The sequence below is a fragment of the Mastigoproctus giganteus genome, chromosome 3, assembly GCF_048544385.1.
Source record: "Mastigoproctus giganteus isolate SK-2022 chromosome 3, ASM4854438v1, whole genome shotgun sequence".
Taxonomy (NCBI): domain Eukaryota; kingdom Metazoa; phylum Arthropoda; class Arachnida; order Uropygi; family Thelyphonidae; genus Mastigoproctus; species Mastigoproctus giganteus.
In genome coordinates, this window is record NC_143577.1 from 166240820 (window position 1) to 166259946 (window position 19127).

General features: G+C 38.0%; 1 long non-coding RNA gene across 1 annotated transcript in view; it reads right to left on the minus strand.

Annotated features, from left to right (window-relative positions):
* Nucleotides 1-1879: 1879 nt before the first annotated feature.
* Nucleotides 1880-19127, minus strand: part of LOC150088394 (uncharacterized) — a 44743-nt gene continuing 27495 nt past the window's right edge. The window contains exon 3 of the long non-coding RNA XR_016546791.1: nucleotides 1880-2133. This is a non-coding gene — a long non-coding RNA (uncharacterized LOC150088394). The remainder of the gene's footprint in view (nucleotides 2134-19127) is intronic.

Consider the following 19127-nt stretch of genomic DNA (forward strand, 5'->3'; position numbering starts at 1 on the left):
TACGTTTGTAATCTAAGTCGTTATATGTATTTATTTAAACGTACAATTTAACTGCTAACGAAGTTCAACTAACGCTATCTAGTACGGTATATAACTATCGTATCACAAAGGCGGGAAAATTACGAACGGTAGCGGAGTTGAAACACGTGGAAACCCTTACCGATACTTTTATGCAATTACAAGGCCGAGTAAAGAATAAATACACCAAATTAATCAGAAAATCACAAAATAATGTTATACTACTAAATTTAAATCAAAAGTTTTAGAAAAACAATAATTTCAAATCAATAAATAAGAAAATTCCACTTAGCGGCTTTGAACACGACCGTCTCTCCGTCTATATTGATATAGATATTTTAAGTTTGATGTCGAAGTTTATTGATGATACAAAGTGGGCACAATGGTTAATGACAGTAATCAGGACAATTATGCTGCTTCAACAGGATCTAGATAAGCTAAGCAGATTGGCTGGAAAATGGCAATTGAGGTTTAACAGTGATAGATGCAAAATACTGCATTTAAGTAACAATCTCAAGATAGTGATGTATAAAAACAATCTAGGGGATAATTGTACAGTCTAACATGAAATTCTCTGACCAGTGCAAAGAAGCTGCCAGAACAGCTCACGGGGTTCTGTCAATCAGATACAAGAACTTTGCCACCTGGAAAAAAGGGATGATAATCCCATTGTATAAGGTAATGGCTGGGACACATCTGGAATGCTGCATATAAAAGATCACCCCATTTTATAAAGGACATATATCTACTGGAAGGGATGCAGAGAAGAGCAACAAGATCAGCTGGGAGCACAAAAAGACATTCTCACCTAGAAAAACAACTGCAGCAATGTAAATCTCAGTACATGGAAACAAGTTATCTATATGGTAACTTAAATGAAGTGTATAAGGCTTTGAAAGGGTAAACTAAAAGGTAAACTGAATGTGAAAAGATAAACTAAATGGCGATGGCATCTTGCTCTTTCTCAGGTGATACACACAATGGAACATAAAATAAAATTGAAAAAGGATGGTATGTATGGAAATACTAAGTAATTCAAAGACAACTGTACTATTTACTACAATCATATATTTTGTTAGCACTGATATTATATTAATGGCAACCAGGCTGCTTATTTTAGAGATTTTAGATTCCCAGTTAATGTCCATATCTTTTTTTTTTTTTTTTTTTGGATTAGTACATGAGATGTGCTGTACACTAAATTTATGAATTAAGTTTGTAAAAGCTTACTCTATCTGTTTTTGTGGAGTGAAAATGCATTTTCTGATAAGAAAAATGTATGATCTCCACCTGAGAACTTAATGAAAAAATCCTATAAAAAATAAGCTCTTATACAGTCAGTAAGAGGACTGAATTCTACACTTATCAATTTTACAAGCATAAGCTGTTACTAAGCCACAGCCTCAAAATTACTTCTCTGAGCCACAGCTCAGAGAAGTAATTCTTATTCATATCAAGGGTTTTTTTTGTAAATATTTTTGAATGTAAGGAAAAAAATGATTCTATAAATAATTGTCTGATATTAGTGCAGTGATATGAGTGTTTTTATTATTTTGATTTTATCTTTTATGTTGTAATTATACTGATAGTGTTAGATATAAAATTGTGGTTTTAATTAAATTTGCTATTATTAATCTGTTTTATTTAATGGAAAGTATAAAGTCAGATAAGCTTATTATTATAGAAATAAAGAAAGCAATAATCAAATATACTTATCCCAACACTATTCGTAATGTGGTTTTAATGATAAATTCTATTGGCATAAAACATATTTACACTGGCGAGAATAATTAATTGACTATACAGTGTCAATCATGATTTACACTGACAATCCTTTATGTTTCCACATGACATTGTTAACTAACTCTCATTATATTTCCTTATGATAACAGTCAATCAGTTAGTCAGTCAAAGTTATGCTTAAATGTCCAGTAAATGTACGTGCAGATTCCTACACTTAAACATAAGTACACAACATATTGTATTTAATGGCCACCTCATCACATTCCCTTATTACTATGGTATTGTAGAAACTTTTCTGTGGCATGCACAAGTCTCCACAAATAATTATAACCTGGATGTTCTTCTGATAGAGCTTCCTGTATTGCTTCTTCCCTACATATAAAATCAAAAATTTAAGAGAAAATTTTACAAAAAGTATATTTTGATAAGGGAAAAAGTGTAGAATGTGCAGTTACCTCAGTTATTAATTTCCACATAGAAAAATACTATTATTTACAGCCAAAGAAAAAAAATCTTGCTTTCCTTCAGTCAGTAACAAGTCTGGCATGTCTTGCATGCTGGATTAATAAACCAAAGAAATGATTTAATGCACTGCTAACTGAAATAGAATTATTTCGACTTTCAACATAAAAACACCATTCAGAAATATTTTCGAGTAATGCAAAAATTTTTTATTATCTTTCTTTCTAATAATGCAGACAAGATGCAAGCTAAAAGTTTCCAAACTGGCCCTCCACATGGCCAATTTGGAAACATGTAGTACATAGCAATGCATCATTAGATACTGCTGATCTAATTCATGAGTCAGTGTGGAAAGTTTTGCAGCAATAGGACATTGTACTTTTGTGCAATGGGTGTTTAAGTGTTTCTGTTGAGCGTGTCTTGTAATTTTTGTAGCCAAGTAAGATGGCAGAGAAGGAACAGTGAATTCACATCAAATTTTGTCATAAACTTGGGAAAACACTTCAGAGATTTACAAAATGCCTAAACAAGCATTTGGTGATGGTACTAGGGGTAGAACACAAACTTTTCAAAGGTATTTGCATTTCCAAGGTGGCCAAATTTTGGTTGAGGATTTTGAGCAATTATATCACCCATCAGTAGCAAATTTAAAATTGAGAAAGGAGTTCGACAAGGAGACACAATATCTCCGAAGCTGTTTACTGCTGCCCTTGAGGAAGCTTTCAGAAGATTAGACTGGTCGCAGAAAGGAGTCAATGTGAACGGAGAGTACCTAAACCATTTACGATTTGCAGATGACATTGTGGTCATAAGCCACGATCCCAAAGAATTAGAGGAAAATCTTAATCAGTTATGCACAGTTAGTAAGGATTTTGGACTAAAGATGAATATGGCTAAAACAAAAGTAATGATGAACAAGTATGCCACGGAAAGGGAAATAATGATTGAAGGAGCAGTAATTGAAAAGGTGGAGTCATATACTTATCTGGGACAAGTTATCAGCTGTAATAATGATAAATGGCTGGAAGTCAAGAGAAGAATAAATTTTGGATGGATAGCATTCAGGAAATATAGTCACATACTGAAGAGCAATATCCCAGTTTATCTGAAACGTAAAATAATGAATCAATGTATACTCCCCACCATGACTTATGGAAGTGAAACTTGGGCACTTACCAAAAGAATGGAAGAGAAGCTAAGAACTACACAGTGAAGAATGGAACGAATTATATTGGGAATCAGACTGTTAGATAAGAAGAGAAACACATGGATTAGGCAGCAAACTCAAGTAAAGGACATTCTTATTAAAACTAAAAAACTAAAATGGTCTTGGGCAGGACACATAGCTCGAAGACATGATGACAGATGGACTAAGAAAATAACAGAATGGTACCCAAGAGGAGCTAGAAGAAAACCTGGAAGACAGAGGCGGAGATGGATAGATGAAATTCATGAGTTTTCGAGTAGTAAATGGATGGCCAGTGCTCAAAACAGAAGGAACTGGAAAGTTGCTGGAGAGGCCTTCATCCTGCTTGTTTGTTGTTTGTTATTTGGTTTTTAGGAGCATTAGCAACTAAGGCCATATTGCTCCGGGAGATGCGGTGGTCATTTCCTGACCTTTCCGCATCTTCCGTATTTGGTGGTGACGGGCTCGAACCCCGGTCTAATCAAGAAGCGTGTGCTACGCACCGCTGCTCCTTCCCACCTGGCTACGGAGGCGCCCCCTTCATCCTGCAGTGGTTTGAAAATGGCTGATGATGATGATGATCACCCATCAAAGTTGAACTGATGAAAACGTACACCAAGTCATCCATGAGGCTAGATGGCATATGATTAATGATATTTGTGACATTCTAGGCATACTGTATGGAATATGCCAATGCCTTTTAACTGAAAATTTAAAAATGAGGTGGATTGCTGCAAACTTGTACCTTGTTTGCTGAGTGATAAAAAGAAACAGAACTGACTTCCTGTATGCAGGGACTTGCAAGCACAGGCTGAAAAGGACAGAAACTTCCTTTCCAAGGTCGTAACAAGAGATGAAAGCTGGGATTATAATTATGACTCAGAAACAAAGCAGCAGTCTTCATACTGGAAAAGTCTATCATCTTCATATCCAAAAAAGGCAAGACAGGTCAGATCAAATGTCCAAAGCATGCTGACTGTTTCCTTTGATAAAGAGGGAATTCTTCATCGGACATTCCTTAGGCATAAAGCACCAGTTCTACATTGGTGTCCTAAGGTGTTTGAGGAAGGATGTCAGGAGAAAATGCTCAAACAAATAGAGAACATAGGACTAGTTTCTACATCACAACAATGTATCAGTACACTAGGCTTTGTTGGATCAACAGTATTTAGGCAAGAACAAAGTGGTGATAGTCCTACATCCTCCCTACTCTCCCAACTTGGCCTCCTGTGATTTCTTCCTCTTCCCTAAAATGAAAATCCAATTAAATGGACAAAGGGTCACCACGGAGGTTCAAGATGAATTGCAGAAAGTGTTGGATTGTGTCACAAAACAAGTTCCAGAGTTGCTTCAAAGAAGGGGAGAAGTGCTGGATCAATATATTACCCCAGGGGCTCACATCTGGTGAGTATGGGCTTGGCAAACCCAGGGTCCTGTGCTAGATATCATCATTCTTCTCTTTCTTGGTGATTCCCTTCTACTCCTGACTCTCTCTCTCTTTCAGGGTAACACAAGAATTTTTTTTTTTTTTTTTTTTTTTTTTTTTGGCTGGTGCAGCATAAGCCTCAGGCTTCCTTGCCTCATATGGCTAATAATAATAATAACCTCTGGAAGGGACATACCAACACGTAACTAATGTAAGCCTAAATTAATTTTATTGCCTGGTCCTGAACCTTTTGGCTCACACCTTGTAAATTTTACATTCAGTGTGTGTGTGGCCAGGGAGTACTCTTCACAAACTAGATAATGAAGGAGTGAAGTATGTTGCCTAACATACAGTCAAAATCTGTCTTTAATTCTTGTTAGAAACAATTATATATTGCTCAGGTGTTTCATGGACATTCAGCCTTCAGCCATGGTGAACTGTTTCTGCACTGTGTGCCAACAATATGCTAAACAAAAATAGAAAAATTTTTTCATGTCAAAAATATAGCAGTAAAGTTTTGGTTTGGGAGAGATCCATTCATAATGATTCTCTTGTGAATCAGCTAAATTCATTGTGCTAATTGAAACCTTGTGCAAAGTTATATGTAGTGGGCCATTACATGGTCCAGGGGAATGATTTGTGTGCTTTGGCTGTAAAGTGTGAGTGAGGCTTTTAGGTACCAAACAGCATTCTGAAGGGCTTATAAGAAGAATTGAAGAACAGGATTGATGCTCTTAAAGAAATTAAAATGAGGACCCTTCAAACACTCAGCAGTCTAGCACAAAACATTGGAGAATATATTCATGCAACACAAGGTACAACAAGATCCTCCATGGCAAGAGTGTACTGGTCCCACAGGAGGTAGCTGTTGTTGGTGAATATACTGTCAAGAAAATATGAAATATGCTTTCTAAAAAGAATGGGGTGGAATAGGACCAGGAAATGTCTGTCTGGAGCAGAAATTGATGATGCTTAGAGCAATTATCTTTTAAGGGCAGAAAAGGTGATATTTTGTTAAACCCTCAGATCTCCTACTCATAATAATGTTGAGTAGAGGATCTTAGGAGTTACTTACAAGTACAGGGCAATATTTAGAAAAAGTTGTGATTTGGGATTAAATTTGAAAGTGTCTGCAATTCTGCCCAGACATGACAAGAGGAAATATATGATGGGAGCATTGTCAATCAATTTGGTCCGGGAGAGAATGCAAAGCTGTTGTGGGGTGGAATTTTCTCAGCTTGGTCTGTGCATATTAACATGAGGGACTGCTTCTACATGGATTGGATAAACTTAAATAGAAAGGGTACAAGAATATTTGCTGATGATATCAAGGCAGCGTTAGGTGGGTCTGAAAACTGTTATCTTAGGGAGATACACAAACTAAGAGATTAACAACAACTGCAGGCAGAGGTGAAAATGATTCTTGCACTGCTTCTATTAGAGCATTCAGCAGCTTGGGGAAGCAAGGTACTGGGGATTTTAAAGCCTGCTGTGGATCATATTGGAACAAACAAATATACAGGCTGTGTTAGAGTAACTAAAAGTAAGAATAGTACATGTATACTAGTATGAGACCAATGCTAGAAGCAGGGACGTGCCGAGCCGAGCCGAGCCATTTTAGTGCCTGAGGCAAGAATGAAAAATTGCGCCCTACTGGCAATGTTGGCAATTATTTAATCTTTCTTTTGGCACCCCTTTCAGCTTTTAATGTGAGGCAAGAGCCTCGTTCGCCTCACCCTCGGCATGGCTCTGGGTAGGAGCATAGCACTTCCTAATTCATTTCACAAATATACGTGGTCTCAATTCTAATCTCAACGATGTCCATTTCCACTTGCAGTCTTCCAAACCCCATGTACTTTTTCTGACTGAATCTCAGTTATCAGTTGATTCAACTACTGCTCATCTCAGATGTCCAAATTATTTGCTGTATGATTCCTTTCGCCTCAAAGGTGGTACTTGTGCATATGTCCGTTCTGATATTCCCTGTCAGAGACTTGGCAATTTGGAATCTCCTCTCTTTGATCTTCTCTGGCTTAAAATCTCTCTACCTCATTGTGTAAAATTCATCTGTTGTCTCTACCATTCTCCCAACTCCACTAATCACTTGGAGCTCTTTGACTTCCTCTCTTTGCAACTTGACTTTCTCCAGTCCAACTTTCCTAACAGTGAGGTAATTTTCCTTGGTGATTTTAACGTTCACAACTCCAGCTGGCTTCCGTTTTCTAGTCACACCGACCCAGCAGGTCGAGATGCTGAGGCTTTTGCAATTACTAATGACCTAGCACAGATTGTTCATTTACCTACAAGAATACCAGACAATCCTAATCATACAGCCAATATGCTTGATCTTTTTCTCACAAACAACCCTTCTAAGTACAAGATTGAAGTGAGAGGTCTTTTAGGCACTTCAGATCACAACTTGGTGATTGCCTCTTCTCCAATGGAACCTTTATCTCATGGCTATTCCCAACCTCGTATTGTTTGGCATTACAAGAATGCAAAATGGGATGACCTGCGAGACTTCTTTTCTTCATTTCCTTGGTCTGATTACTGTTTCAAAACTTCTGATGTCAACGTTTGCTCAGATCGTGTCAGTGAAATTATTCTTGCAGGAATGGAATCCTTTATCCCACACTCCACTTTAAAATCTCGTCCTTTATCTAAACCTTGGTTTTCCAATAAATGTGCTAAGGCTGTCCAAGAGAAGAACGTTGCATATCGTAATTGGCTTGTTTCTAATTCTTCAGTTTCATTTTCTGCCTACACCAAAGCTCGCAACAATTGTAAAGCAGTTATTAATCAGTCCAAACTAGAGTTTGAACAGGCTAAGAGTAGAAAACTTGCTTCTTGCCCTAATGGTAGCCGAGCACTCTGGTCTCTTGCCAAAGCTATTGGCCGTAACTTTTGCCCATCTCTGCTCCCACCTTTGTCAAAACCAGATGGTTCTGTTGTCACTTCATCATCATCATCATCAGCCATTTTCAATCCACTGCAGGATGAAGGCCTCTCCAGCAACTTTCCAGTTCCTTCTGTTTTGAGCACTGGCCATCCATTTACTACTCAAAAACTCATGAATTTCATCTATCCATCTCCGCCTTTGTCTTCCAGGTTTTCTTCTAGCTCCTCTTGGGTACCATTCTGTTATTTTCTTAGTCCATCTGTCATCATGTCTTCGAGCTGTGTCTGCCCAAGACCATTTTAGTTCTTTTGTTTTGATAAGAATGTCCTTTACTTGAGTTTGCTGCCTAATCCATGTGTTTCTCTTCTTATCTAACAGTCTGAATCCCAATATAATTCGTTCCATTCTTCGCTGTGTAGTTCTTAGCTTCTCTTCCATTCTTTTGGTGAGTGCCCAAGTTTCACTTCCATAAGTCATGGTGGGGAGTATACATTGGTTCATTATTTTACGTTTCAGACAAACTGGGATATTGCTCTTCAGTATGTGACTATATTTCCTGAATGCAATCCATCCAAAATTTATTCTTCTCTTGACTTCCAGCCATTTATCATTATTACAGCTAATAACTTGTCCCAGATAAGTATATGACTTCACCTTTTCAATTACTGCTCCTTCAATCATTATTTCCCTTTCCGTGGCATACTTGTTCATCATTATTTTTGTTTTAGCCATATTCATCTTTAGTCCAAAATCCTTACTAACTGTGCATAACTGATTAAGATTTTCCTCTAATTCTTTGGGATCGTGGCTTATGACCACAATGTCATCTGCAAATCGTAAATGGTTTAGGTACTCTCCGTTCACATTGACTCCTTTCTGCGACCAGTCTAATCTTCTGAAAGCTTCCTCAAGGGCAGCAGTAAACAGCTTCGGAGATATTGTGTCTCCTTGTCGAACTCCTTTCTCGATTTTAAATTTGCTACTGTCTTTGTCTAGTCTAATAAAGGATGTAGCACTCTCATATATTTTCTTCAAAATCATAATATATGGAGTATCTATGCCTTGTCTTTCCAGTGCCCGAAACATTGCCTTATGCTGTATGGAGTCAAATGCCTTTTCATAATCCACAAATGCCAGGCATAATGGTGTTTTATATTCATTTGCTTTCTCCATTAGCTGTGATATTACGTGAAGGTGATCCATAGTTGAGAATCTTGTCCTAAAGCCAGCTTGCTCTTTCGGTTGATTCTCATCAAGTATTCTTTCTAATCTGTCAGTAATGACCCTTGTGAACAACTTGTAGATATGGGATAACAAGCTAATTGGTCTATAATTTCCAATTTCTGATTTATCTCCTTTCTTATGCAGCAAAACTATGATTGCATTATTCCACTGCTTAGGCATCACACCTTTTCTAATGCACTTTGTGAAGAGCCTTGCCAGTTTTTGTGTTATGTCTCTTCCTCCCAATTTTAACAACTCTACAGTAACTTCATCTTCCCCCGGGGCTTTCCGATTCTTCATTTTCTTCAATGCATGTTCTACCTCATCAAGAAGAATATCGGGTATGTCGTATGTGTTGCTACTTTGCAATCCATCTTCCCCACTGCTGGTATCATTCCCTCGCTCACTTCAGCCAAGGATAAAGCTGACCTGCTAGCATCCCATTTTTCTTTGAGCTCATGTATTAATGATCTTGGTAAAACACCTCCCACCATTCCTAACACGCTCCATTCAATGCCTCCTGTGGTCTTCCGTCAAAAGGATATCAGAAGGATTTTGATGAATCTTGATGCTAAGAAAGCTCCAGGTCCTGATGGTATTTCTCCACTTGTTCTCAAAACCTGTGCTCCTGAAGTTACTCCTATTCTTTGCCGCCTTTTTTCACTTTCTTATTCCAAAGGTGTTTTTCCTTCTGTTTGGAAATTTGCTCATATCCAGCCAGTTCCTAAAAAGGGTGACAAATCCCTCCCATCCAATTATCGTCCCATTGCAATTACTTCTACTCTTTCTAAAGTAATGGAGAAATCAACCGCCAACTCTTAAACTACCTAGAAACCTTCCATCTGATCAACGATCGCCAGTACGGATTCCGTCAGTGTCGATCCACTGGTGATATTCTGGCTTATGTTACCCATTTATGGACTAATTCAATGGAAAGGTTCGGTGAAACACAAGTAGTTGCTCTTGACATCTCAAAGGCTTTTGATCGTGTTTGGCATAAAGGTCTTCTAAACAAGCTTCCATCTTATGGTTTGCCAACTGTTTTTAGTAATTGGTTATCCAGTTTTTCTCTCTGATCGCTCACCGAGGGTGATGGTAGATGGCTCTCTGTCTCTGTCTTCTAACTTCTCCACTAATGCCGGTGTCTCCCAAGGTTCAGTTCTTTCCCCCACTCTTTTCCTCTTGTATATCAATGACCTTCTTCCATTGACCGGAAATCCTATCCATAGTTTTGCCGATGATAGCACATTGCATTCAACTTTCCATTTTGAGAAACCTTGTCCAGCTCAATCAGCTTCAAGTTCTCGAAAATCTGCTGCTAATTCCTTAAATGCCGATCTTCAGGTAATTCTCCAGTGGGGCAAAGACAACTTAGTTGATTTCAACCCTTCTAAAACTCAATCTTGTCTTATATCTCGCAAAAAGGATTCTTCTGCTCCTATGCTTATCTTTAGTGACACTCCGATTTCTAGGCAAAATGTTATATCTCTTTTGGGGATTACCCTGACTTCTAATCTCTCTTGGCACAAGCACATTACAAATATTGCTTTCTCTGCATCTAAAAAACTTGGTTTTCTCTTTCGCTCTCAGCGTTACTTTTCCCTCAAACAGCTGCTCACTCTGTATAAATCGCAAATCCGCCCTGCCATGGAATATTGTTCCCACATCTGGGGTGGTGCCCCCAAAACCTCTCTCAGGCTTCTTGATTCCATTCAGAAGAGGGCAGTTAGGTTAATTAATGATTCATCTCTAACAGAGTCTCTCCACTCGCTGTCTCATAGACGCACTGTTTCTGCTGCATGCCTCTTCTACAGATACTTCCATGGGCACTGTTCTTCTGAATTGGCTTCTATAATTCCCGCTCTCTCTTTCAAAACAGTCCGAACACGTGCCGCCGCCAGCCAACATCCATTTACTGTCCAACTTCAAACCCACAGAACCAACTTTTCATCCTCCTCATTTATTCATTCAACTGCCGTTTTCTGGAACAACCTTCCTTCATACGTATTTCCTGAAAATTACAATCTACAGAAGTTCAAGTCCAATATCAACAAATATCTTCTTTCGTCTTCTCAACCTCCAACCCAAACACGGTACCAAGTACTATAGGTTATAATACCTCTCGTGTTTGGGGTTCTCATAAAAAAAAAAAAAAAAAAAAAAAATAGTAAATAAATCTGATGAATTTGAAGTGCTGGTCAGGTCTTCAAATGCAGACTTTGCGGGGGATATCAGAGACATGGTATCACTCAGATATAATGGATGCAAAATTTGAGGAGGGGGCAGAGGGATTATGATCCTAATTAAGATGCACATAAAATCTAAGATAGTGCGTCCAGTTGACCTGGGTGGCAAGTGCAATAACGACTCAGTTTGGTGTGACATAAGCACTGGGGAAAACGAAAATGAGAGTAAGTGTGTGTTATAGTCCTAACGACTGTGATGAGTATAACAGTTATACAGAGAAAGAGAGTAATTCAGAATGTCTTATAATGGGAGATATTAACTTTCCAGATAGTGACTGGAACTTGTGGGCAAGTCACTCATAAAGTAGCAACACTTTTGTGGATTTATTGGATGACAGTTTCTTGCACCAGCATGTCAGAGAAGCAACGAAAGAAAGCAATATTCTTAATCTGATTATCAGATTAAGAATAACTCTTCGTGCATTAAGAATCTGCAAGTAAAAGACCCTCTGAGTAGCAGTGATCACAATATGCTGATGTGGAATTTACTTAAAGACATGACTACTGTCAAGGGTGAGGGGGAAGGGTTTTGCTTTCTTACCATAGGGGGTAGTGATCACAGGGCATTCAGAAGTTGGATTTACTTAAAGATGTAACTACTGTCAAGTGGAAAAGGCAGAATTTCTGCTTTCAAAAAGGTGATTACAGTTATTGCTTGTTTGTTTGTTTGTTTATGGGCTTTATGGCACAAGGTACAGTGATTGCAGACAGTTTATAAATTCTGTGCAGTGGGACTGAACAATAATGTTAATAGGAAATTCTACATGGGAATCTTTCAGGGAAGTAACATCTTAGGTTGGCATCTAGAATACAGAGAATATATAGTTAAAAGGGATCAAAATTAAATGCAGTTTTTGAGCCGAGTGGCTGTGCACTACAGTTGCATGAGACAATAGGAGTCAGCAAAGACTTGCAATCTGTAGGCTTTTTCATTACAGAGTTTTCTGGTTCAATTCGATTGAAGAGTTCTATTGTGTTTGCTGGAAAAAAGCAACTTAGGTTGTCCAGGCTTTTTAAGTTGCTTTGAAGAGGATGCCTTGTTTCAGCAATCCTGGTGGCTTTTTGACAAGAGTGAAACAAGCTGTCAATACTGGGAGCGTTTAATCTTCCTGTAAGCAGTTGGACTAATGTGAAAATGTTTCTTGTGTTAATTTTCTGTTTCCAGGGAGGAATGCTGAGATTGGAGAGCAGAATGGCTCTAGAGATAGTAAATGGGCAATTCGAGATCCTATTCAGCCATCTCAAGAGCCAGTATTCAATACTTAGGAAAGTTTTCAGGTTGCTTGGAGGGGCAGAGGACCAAATCTGTGAAGCATACAGTGGGATGGAAAGTATACATTTCAAGATATACTTTTTAACAAAATCTGGGAATTAACTCCCGTTTGGCAACCCAAAGCGCTGCACATGTTTTAGCTTTGATGTAATCAACATGCTCAGAGAATGTTAGTCCCTCATCCCATTTTAGGCCAAGGTCTACGTACAATTTAACCTTTGGAATTTCGCATCCGCTTACCAGCATAGAGATATTGTTCCTGCTCTTTTTCTTTGTAATTGTCATATGGGCAGATTTTCTTGGGTTTAAACGTAGTCCAATACAGTCGAGGTAATGCTCCAGTTCATTTATTGTGTTATTGGCTTGTTGATTTGTTTGCTTAACTTGTAGATCTTTAATTTTGATGAAGAATTTCAGGTCATCATCATATGTAATAAAGTTGTCTTTATGGAATGCAAAAAATGGTTCCAGAGCTGCAGCAAATAAACGAGGAGAGAACACCTCCTTGTGGCACTCCCTGCGAAATGGAGTAATGGGCAATAAAATCGTCATTACAGATTATGAGGCGTCTTTCCTTCAGAATGTTACATAAAATCTTCAGAAGATTGCCTTGTATTTTGAAGTAGAAAGATAAAATTTGTTCCAGAGCCATTATCGAGATATTGTCAAAAGCTGCGGATATGTCTAGGAAGATAACATCGAGCTGTTCCTTTTGTTGAGAGCTTTCTGTATCCAGAAAAGTGTCTCAAGGAGATTTGTGACAGTTGATCTTCCAGATAAGATGGAGTGTAGGTGCAGAGGCCGATACCCAAAGAAGTGTTGGGTGAGAGCTGAGAGAAGGGTCTTCTCAAAAATTTTACAAGATGGTGCATTTTATGGCTATGGGTCTATAGTCTTTGGCATTTTTTGGTTTCTTTATTTTGGGAATGGGCCTGACTATGTAGCTGTTCCATATACAGGGGAGAGTACCTTTTTGAACGATTTCATTGAAAGTGTGATGCAACACCTCAATAATGTAAGAGCTGGTGATTTTTGCCATGAAAAGAGGGAAGTTATCAGGACCAACAGTTGCTTTATTAGGAAGTTCATTTATGGCTTTCATGAGATTTTCTTTGGTAATTGTGATGATTGTTAGAGGTGTCTTTCTTAGTAAGTTTGCAACGGATTCTTCTTTTTCTGCGATTCGGTGAAGGAGATCAGTTATTCTCTTCCTGTTTTCTTCGGTTGCTAATTGGTTGGGTGCAGGAGGTTGTCCAAATGTCTTCTTGGACCATTCGGTAAAGACCTCGGCAGTCATGAGACCCTTTTTTCTGTTATCACCAACAATCCTTTTACCTTGTTTAAGCTTTGATAATACAGCTGCGTAATGTGCTTGTATTTTCAGCTTTATAAAATGAGCACTCTGTTTTGTACAGAATGTAGTCATTAGGATGTTCTGTCTTCAGACACTTCCTGTAAAGTCTTTGCTTTTTACGAAAGACATTTTATCTGTGGAGTAAACCAGTTTTTGGATTTCCCGGTTATCCTTATGACCCTCAATGCTCCTTCATAGGCAATTTTTGTGAGATTTAGGGCCAGCAGCTGGAGAGCTTCCTCTGCCGACTTTGTGCTTAGTTCTTGCCATTTGTATTCTCAAAATTCTTTGAGAATGATGTTTGGCTTGATATATTTTAAAGAAAAGGTCATTCTGTGCATGCCGTCCCTCTGATTGGTTCCAGCAACATCGAGTGTGGTCTCTACAGCAATGGGATTGTGGTCTGACTTAAAGTGAAACAAGTTGTCTGCTAGTCTAATGCTAAGTGTATTGTAATAGACAACATCTAACCATTGATTCCCTCTAGTTGCTGGAGTAACCAGCTGTTTCAGATTTAGTTGTGCAAGAATAGTCAAGATTTCTTTTTGCGTCGGTATGTTTTGGAATTGGCATGTTAACGTCTCCTATCAGGATTGTATCTACAGCTGGATTGAGGTTAACGGTAAGCCAAGCAAGGAGTTCATTTCTTGAATCTCTGGTGTGCTCAGGAGGCAGGTATATAAGACAGATTTCTAATTTTATTTTCCCGTTGAAATTTGATGAAGCTGCTCAGGTTGTAAGTAACTGAATAGGTATTTTGCATCTATTTCACATATGATGAATTATTTATGGAAGGAAATTCCAGAATTTTATCAAATTCGAACAGGGAGCTATATAATTTTATGACAACTGAGGGAAATGTGGAAGAGAATTGGTGAAGCTAAACATAAAAAGATACCTGAGGTGGATGGAATCATCCAGTAATATTAAGGGATGCAGCAAAGGAGGTAAGTAAATTTTTAGCCATAATTATTATAGCTTCCTTTGATTCAGGGAAATTCTTTATAAACTGGAGATGTGCAAATGTACAATGTTCAATTTACAGAGGGAGGATCTCAAAGGGTGACATGAGTAATTACAGATCTGCTAGCTACACTTTCTTCCAGGGAAAATAATGAAGTCACAGAACAAAGAAGTAATGCATTTGTGTCTTGATTATATTGTAATCTCAGCATGGATTTTTTAAGGGGGTGATCTTGTATGACCAATCTGATTGGATACCATAATACAGTAGCAAAATACTATAGGCAAAAAATACTTTTTATATCATATATGTAGATTTCAGAAAAGCTTTTGAGACTGTTTCACATAAAAGACTGCTGTACAGACTGGAGCATTGTGGCATCAGGGGAAAGCATCTGACTGGAGGGAAGTGATACACAGGCCAAAAGACTAATAGCAACCACATGCAGAAGTGTAATTGATTTTTGCACTGCTCCTACTGTAACATGCCTGGAGGCTCTTATGGAACAAGCAAATAAATGGGCCAAGTGAGGATTACTGGGAGTAAAAACAGATGCAGGTATACTTGCATGTATATCAATGCTAGTAGCATAATAAATAAATTTGATGAATTTGAGGTACTGGGCATGTCATCAAATGCAGACATTGTGGGGATATTGGAGACACGGTGTCACTCAGATATCAGGATGCAAAATTTGAATACATGGATTACAATGTGTACAAAAATAAACATACAGGGTAGGAGGAGGGATTATGCTTTTAGTTAAGAAGTGAATAATATCTAAGGCAGTGCATTTAATGGAGATGGGTGGCCAGTGCAATGAGTATAAGGAACGACTGTACAGTGAGATGAATGTTGGGTTAGTACATTAGAATGTCTTATAATGTTGACTTTAACTTTCCAGATACTGACTGGACCTCGTAGGTTTGTTACCAAGACTTCTGTGGATTCATGGATGATTATTTTCTACACCAGCATGTTAGAAGAGAGGCAACAAGAGAAAGCAATAATCTTGATCTGATTATCAACAGCGATCCTTCATGCATTAAGAATATGCAGATAAAAGACCCCCACTATGTGTCTGTGATTATAGTATACAGATGTGGGATTTACTTAATGATGTAACTACTGTCGAGGCTTTTGTTTACAAAAAAGGTGACTACAGTGGTCACAGATACTTTTTAAATTCTCTGTAGTGGGACCAACTCATGAAGTCACCAACAGAAAATTCTAAATGGGAAGTTTTTGGGGATGTAATCATAAAAGCTACTAAGCTTTTTATACCAACTAAGCGATACTATTCAAGGCTTATACCTAAATGAGTGTCAGATGAACAGATGAGATTTGTGGCACGAAGGAAAATGTGGGATGTATATAAATTATCAGGTGATACGGAGGCCTACAATAAATATAAACTAATAAACTAATCTGCAATCAAGTCATAAAGGAGTTTAGGCAAGGTAAGACAGATTGTGAGAAGTCTAGCAAAGAATGCCAAGATAAGGAGCAACGATTTTATGTAGATATCAATGGTTTAACTCGATGATCCTGCTCAGGTTGCTGACAAACTGAATAGGTATTTTACATTTACATTCACATGAGGAAGTTTTAATTTTTAGGAATGAGGATGTCAGAAGTGTAATAAATTCTAACATTAAGCTGAATGGTATTTCGACAATAGAGAGGAAAGTGAAGGAGAAATTATTGAAGCCAAACATAAAAGACGCCAGGATGGATGGGGTCTATCCAATTATATTAAGGGATGTGGGAAAAGAGGTAAGCAAACCTTTTGTCATGAGAGCATCTCTGAATTAAGGGAAGTCCCTATAGCTAGTGATATGCAAATATATCCTCCACAGAGGGGAATCAAAGGGTAAAGATATTACAGATCTGTTAGCTTCCAGGGAAACTAAATGAGTCACTGAATAAAGAAGTAATGTAGGACCATCTAGACAGGAATCCATTAATACTGCAGTCACAGCATGAATCATAGTATCCAATCTGATTGGATATTATGATTCAGTGACAAAAGAACTGGATCGAAAAATAATACTGACATCATATACTGAGATGTCAGAAAATCTTTTGATATTCTTCACACATGAAAGACTGCTGTACAAACTGGAGCAGTGTGGCATTAGAGGCAAGTTATTGCTGTGGACAAAGTGATGGTTGAATTGCAGAAGACAGATGATAGTTATTAATGGACACTGTTCTTCTTGAATGACTGTCATTAGTGGAGTTCCCCAGGGTTCGGTGCTTGGTCCACTGTTATTTTTATATTTATTACTGATACTGATGAAGGCATATCATGCTTAATATCTAAGTTTTCAGATGATAGTAATCAGCGTATGTTTCTGCAACAAGATTTAGAAAAATTAGGCAAATGGACTGAAACGTGGCAACTGAGGTATAATATTGATGAATGCATGCAAGATATTGCTATTGATATCAGTAAACACAGAACAACGTACCAACTGGGTGTTACCCTACCAATCATGCTGCTATGCTCCATTACTGTAATTGGTTTAGCGCTTTTGTTCATAACATTCAAGTGTTAGACAAAACTAGCCCCCCCCCCCCCAATGAAGCATGGTTTCATCTGAGCATCAATTATGAAGTTTGAGCAATCTCCGTGCATACCATGAAAGTCCACCTCACTCGATTAATATTGGCATTTGGTGCACACTCTCAGAATGCAGTATTATTGGTCCACTATTCTTTGAGGACACTGTGAAATTGGAAAGTTATCAAAACAATTTAGTGCAGTGTATTGCTTTTCTTGAGGTCAATGAGAGGTAGTTCTGGTTTCGTGAAGATGGAATCACTTGCCGTACTGATGAAACAACTGTGGAATTATTGTGAGAAGTTTTTGGGGAATGGTTGGTTTTGCAAGGCTTATGGCCCCCGAGGTCTCCTGACCTATCTCCACCAGATTTCTTTCTATGGGCCATTCTAAAAGGATTTGTTTATGACAGTAACCATAGAACAACTAAAAATGAATGATTCAGAGGCTACTGCAAGAATAAATCAAACAACTCTTTGTCAAGTGACACAGAATATGGTGAAACAAGTGAATGCTTGCATTCAGCAGAATGGTGAGCATTTCCAGCATCTTTTGTGGACTATATTTAAGTAATAATTTCATAGAGTTTCCCATATTTTGTTGTTATTATAATGAATATGAATTGAGTTTTAAAATGAACATCATGTATTTAAGACTTTGAATGGATTGAGTAAACTAAACACTGAAGGCGTCCTTACTCTTGGCAGACAACACACACACACACACACACACACACACACACACACACACACACACACACACACACACACACACACACACACACACACACACACACACACACACACACATTTAAACTCAGAAAAGATGGTTGTAGCATAGATGCATTAAAATTTGTTTTTAGCTAGAGAGGAATAGATTGGTGAAACAAAATTCTACTCAGCATTGTGGAAATGGGAAGGATTAGTTATTAGACTGAGGGTATGGGATGGATGATGTAGGAAGTTTAAAAACCCTTCCCTTTATCATCAAGGGTAAAGGGAAGGGGTTTTGCTTTCGTAAAGGTGACTACGGTGGTCTGAGACCACAGTAGTCACCTTTACGAATTTTACAAATTAAAATTCGTAAATTTAAAATTACAAATTTTAAATTCTATACCGTGGGACTAACTGATGATGTTATGAACAGCAAATTCAAAATGGGAAGCATTCAAAGAATTAATCTTGGAAGCTACTAGGCTTTTCATACCAACAAAGAAATATTGTTCAAGATTTAGGCCTAAATGGACGTCAAACGAACTAATTAGACATGTGACACAGAAGCCTATGACAGATATAAGCTGGTCTGTAACCAAGTTACAAAGGAGGTTAGGCAAGCGAAGGCAGATTACTAGAAATCTTTGTCAAAGGATGCAAAGAAAAACAGCAAAGAGTTCTTTACTTATGTAAACTCTAGAAGGAAGGGGATGAATCAGATTGGTACACTTGATATCAATGGTTCAACTGTTGATGATCCTGCTCAGGTAGCTAACAAACTAAATGAATATTTTGCATCAACATTCACACATGAGGAGTTATTCAGGGAGGGAAATGCCAGAGGTGTATTGAAGTCTGGCAGTAAGCTAGATAATCTTAAAATAACTGAGAGTAAAGTGGAGGAGAAATTGTTGAAGATAAACACAAGAAAGGCACCTGGGGTGGATGGAATCTATCCAGTTATATTAAAGGAGGCGGCAAAGGAAGTAAGCAAACCCTTAGCCATAATTATGAGAGATTCCCTGGACTCAGGGAAGGTACCCATGGCCTGGA